Source organism: Rattus norvegicus, chromosome 6, assembly GCF_036323735.1.
Source record: "Rattus norvegicus strain BN/NHsdMcwi chromosome 6, GRCr8, whole genome shotgun sequence".
Lineage (NCBI taxonomy): Eukaryota > Metazoa > Chordata > Mammalia > Rodentia > Muridae > Rattus > Rattus norvegicus.
The window spans coordinates 101,497,912-101,503,017 of record NC_086024.1 but is presented as its reverse complement, the minus strand read 5'-3'; the positions used below and the strand labels follow the sequence as shown (position 1 = coordinate 101,503,017).

At 44.6% G+C, this 5,106-nt stretch overlaps 1 long non-coding RNA gene across 1 annotated transcript; it reads right to left on the bottom strand.

Annotated features, from left to right (window-relative positions):
* Positions 1–2,197: 2,197 nt before the first annotated feature.
* On the bottom strand, positions 2,198–3,668 carry LOC134479401 (uncharacterized). Its single transcript, XR_010052713.1, has 2 exons — positions 3,446–3,668; positions 2,198–2,297 (listed from the first exon to the last, which is right to left on the bottom strand). It is a non-coding gene; the product is annotated as an uncharacterized LOC134479401 (long non-coding RNA).
* Positions 3,669–5,106: the final 1,438 nt, after the last annotated feature.

Here is a 5,106-nt window from a genome sequence, read left to right as displayed (position 1 = left end):
TCAATGGGATTCTCCATCAAGAAGATCAGATTCTCATTAAACCTGGAAAAGGCCTCAGCAAGAAGACAAGATGGAGAGGAGTCTCTGGACTGTCCTGCCTGATCACAAGGTCACAAGTTCCTGGGCTCCTCATGGTGGAAGAACTGACCCCAGCAAACGTCCTCTGACCTTCACAAATACACCAAGGCACCTCCCCACATGCATATGCACACATACAATTAATTAATTAGTTAATTTAAAATGTTTAATTCAAAATTAAGATAATTGTAGATAATATATACATAAGCTATTGTTTGCATCTGGAACACCCCAGCTGGGTACTGTCTGAAGAGCAGACCTTTCAAGCGGTCTGGCTTCCTAAGATATCTTGTATAACTTTGGACCTGGGACCATGTGCTCATGCCTTGTGGGATGTTGATCTCTTTGTCTCTTTAGCTTACTGACAGACATATGAACACTTTGCTTTGTAACAATCTCCCCACCACAATGTGCTGGTGCTAATAGCAGCACGGCCAGCCAGCCACTAACTGACCCTTCTTACACTGTGAGCCACAGCAAACCTTTTCTCTTTATAAATTTATTTGCCTGAGGTATTTGTTACAGTAAAGGAAAGCTGAGTAACAACATACCTCTGTATAAAATATAAAGGAGAGTAACATATGTATCTGTCTAATTCTGGAAAATACTCATGGGAAAGATAAATGAGAAGCTTGCAGAATAGGTTACCTATAAGGGGTGGGAGACCAGGCTGGAAGGATTCGGGAATAAAGGACTTTCTCGGGAAACACCTTTTTGTGTGGTTTGATTCTCTGGAAGCTTGTTAACATGCTGCCTTAAATAAGAGGGCGAAGGACTCTTTATATACATGCAAACAAGAGCACATAAACCCACGTGTCTGTGACCAACACTTTCCAAGGCCACCCCTTCATTATGACTTTTGGGACCCTTATTCTGTTGGGCTCTGCACAGGTGACATGGGACAGGAAAAGTGCAAGGCTGGAGGAGGGAGAAAGGACCGATTCCTTCCTGTTTGCATCTCTGGTTGAGTCTCACCCCAGCCATGCTGCTTCACCCTGGCAGCCACAGCTCCCTCCCCCAGCAGCATCAGTAGAACACACTTTACAGTTTCCCTGACACTTAGAAAACCAGTATCGTTCTCACTGCAAGCGCCCGCGCCAGCCAGCTGGCACCCCTCCACAGAGCCACAGCTCAGGGCTGCCAGCTTCCACCCGTCTCTCCCTGGGATTCTGAGGCTCTAGTCATCTGAACCTCCTCTTCTCATCCCCTCAACGGATGGAGGGGTAGCTCTTTCCTATGCTGCTGCCATGAGACCTCAGGAAAGCAGTATCAGGCACATACTTCTCTGCTGTGTTAAAATACCTGACATAAACGACATAATGGGGGATTGTTTATCTGAGCTCATGGTCTCTGAGGCGTTAGTCCATCTTAAAAAGGAAGGTATGCTGGACATAGCAACTCACATCATGGAAGAAGTCAGGCAGGCAGGCAGGCAGACAGACACACAAACAGGCACACAGACAGACAGACAGACAGACAGACAGACAGAGAGCACCTTCCTATTATTTTGAGAAAACACCTAAGACAGTTTATTACCAATGATAAAATCTGAGCTTTCAAATTAAAATGGGATGCTTGGGGAATGAGCACCCACCATTCTGAGCATGACAATTCCTAATACTTAGAAGCTTTTCTGCCCCTCCCACCTTGTTTGACAGTTAGGGGTGGCTGAGGAACAGGGTGTCATTTTCTTCAGTGGTGTAGCCACCGAGAAGTTTTGTGTGTTCTAAGAAGTGGCCTCCCAGCCTTGCCATTGCAAAAAGCACCATTCAGCTCAATGGGCCACACACTGAAGACACGGATTTGCTGGAAAGAGGGAGTTTAGTGGGAGGAGAAGAGGAGGAATAAGACAGGGCAATGGAAGGAGAAGTGACTAAGATTGATTATATACATGGATGACTCTCAAGGAGTTACAAGAAATGAAATGTTAAAAATAAAAGAGCATATAATAAGTCTAGTGGCAATATGATTTTAACAAATGTGATTTTAATAGTATGTGTGTCAACATTCAGACTCGCTGTGTTATGCCGTCACTGATATTTTCTAATGACCCCCTCATGCGATTACGAAATAATACAGAGGTAAAGACAAATTCAAAATGGAAGAAAGGCTATGAGACTTTGGGGTCAAAGATTTTTTTTTAAAAAGTTTTTGATACATGGTTTCGGATTCCACAGAATGAGCCGTCTGAAGGAGACACTACTGCATGCTCTGTTCTCCTGTGTTACCAAAAGGAAGCTGGTAAATATCAGGAAACGCTATTTAAATGTTCCTCCCTTTTCCTGTTCCCCTTGGTGTGTGAGTGTAAGTGTGACTGTGTGTGCATCTGTATGTGTTATACATGTGTGTGTATCTGTGTGTGTTATACATGTGTGTGCATCTGTGTGTGCAAAGGTCAGAAGAGGATGAGATGTCTTCCTCTATTGCTCCCCAATTCATTACCTTAAAATAGGCTCTCTCACTGAACCGGAGACTCTACATTTAGGCGGGCAGCACCCCAGCACCTGCCTGTTTCCATCCTGCAATGCTGGGGTTACTGGCGCACCTGGCCATGTATTCCTTTTATGTGGACAGTGGGACTAGAACTCAGGTCTTCCTGCTTGCACAGCAAGTACTCTTACCCAATCAACTGTCTCTGTAGCCCTATTTATCTCTTTCCTAATCATAGATTTGGGTGAGAGTAGGTTTTTTTCATATACTTGTACTAAAACAAATGTCCGATGTATTGGATACACAAACAGACACAAGTATTCAGCTATTCCCTTCCACCAGATGCTAAAGAGATTTGCAAAATTATCAATACCAGTATTCTCATTAAAATTTGTATATTATCATTTATTGTTCATTTGAACAGTGTTATTACTGCTGGACATGGGGGCACACGCACCCTGTAATTCCAGCACTTAGGAGGCCGAGACAGGAGGATTACAAGTTTGAGGAGATCCTGGGCTGCATAGTGAGACAGTCAAAAGTCTAGCACGTCATTACATTGGCATCCAGCTGGTGTGAGACTGTTCTTAAATGAATCTTATAAATAAATACTGTAAAAATTTCTCACTTTTCTCTCTAATCGTGCTGATACATGCCAATCAATTTTACCTCACAGACACTCTAAGGTCCTCTCAAGGAGTCTGTGCAACTGTTAAGGATTCCGGTAAGCAACGGGTTCAAGACATGAAGCTCAGAATCCCTCTCTAACCTGCTTTCTCACCTACCTACCAACTGGATGCCTCATTTAATAGATATCTTTATTCTTTCTGTCCGAAGGAACTTATTTAGGGCTGGAGAGATGCCTCAGTAGTTAAGGGCACTTATTGTTCTTGCAGAGGACACAGGTTCGACCCCCAGCATCCACACACTGACTTACAATCATCTGTAACTCCAGTTCGAGGATCTGACACCTTCTGACCTTTGCAGGAAGCAGACACACAAGTAGTGTACGTATAAACATGCAGGCAAAACAAATATACAAAATAAACTCTTAAAAAAATCAGAACCTAATGTTTAAAAATATAACTTTTGTAAGTGCCCCTAAAACTGTTTTTATGCCGTCTTGTGGAGCCGTTCCTGTGACCCTGCACACACACACATCCTAGAGCTCAGTAGAATGTTCCTGTCAAGCCTTTGTGACATCTTCATGGAATTCCTGCCTCCCTTACATTCTGCTCAGCAAATTCCAACTGCTTGGCCTCTCCTAGCCTGTCTCCAAGCTCAGAGCTCAGAGTTCTGCTTGCGTTTCCATGCCTGAGCTCTGGCCTGGAATCTGCTTCACGGAAGAAATCCGGGACCATCGGGTAACTGATTACCTCTTCTGTCCCTTTTCAGCAAATTTCTGAACCTTCGAAAACTTTGTTCCACCTTCTCTAGTTTTCGTGAAGCTTCCATGGAGGGTTAGTCCCATGTCTGCCTACTTTTGATAACTGGAATACTCTTTTAACCCTCTTGCTCTGTTTGAAACAAAAGGCCTGGATTTTAGCCAGCCCAGGCCCTGGAGAGTGAGCAGGGCTCACCTTTAGCCTGACAACTCGGGCGGCCTTCCGAGGGTTCCAGAGCCCTGACCTTAAACTCCAGCGCATAACAACACATTGCCCTCCCTATGCCTCCAAAGAATGAAAGGAAAGCATTGTATTTTTAGCTTAAAAGCCCTGGCTTTCACGGGTCGGTATAAATTAACATGGCGGGAGGGAGTACATCGAAAGCCAAAAATGTTAACAAGGACAATACAGTCCCTGAGAAATCAACTTGGAGTCTTTTTTTTCCCTAAACTTTCCAAATTTTAAATAAATGAACATGTGCTATCTTTAGAAAACAGAACAATGTCCCATATTTATGGTCCCCTCCCACTGGGTGACATTTCATTGTGCCTTAGTACAAATATAGGCCAGGGTGTGACTGATAGTTGAAAGTTCGCCCGGGTGGGGATCCAGGTTTTGCCCGGGACCTACAACACAGGCCTATTGAATTCTGACATCCTCCCTTCCCTATCTCCCAGCAGAAAGTTATTTGAAGAGTTTCCTTGTTTGTCAAGCAAATAGATGACTACAGCCTAAGAAAACTCAGCTTTCTCAGAAAAATTTCCAGACATTTCTGATTACAGCCAACTCTCCCAGAGAAGTCTTGAGGAGGAAATGTTTTGTTTCTAGCCGGGGGCTTGAGCGCCCCCACCACCTCGGACGACCCACCCCACCCCACCCTACCCCAACCCCTCAGCCTTTGCTCTCCACCAGCTCAAGCCCAACAGAGGGTAGGTAGCCTTTCAACTGTGGCTACCCAACTGCTGTCGCTCAATGCCTACGTCCCCTTTAAAAATGAAAACAAGCCGTTCCTCAGACTCCAGAGCAGGAACTCTGGAGACATTAGCATATTCTGGCAAGGAGCCTGATGGATAATAGATAACAGGTTATCCAGGAAATAATTAGAAGCCTGCGCCCACACCGATCGGTTGCACACACTGACCCCTGTCATTCAGGATGTGGCCCTGAAAGTGAGAACCCTTTCTTCTTTCGCTTTCAGGCGTCAGAAAAATGT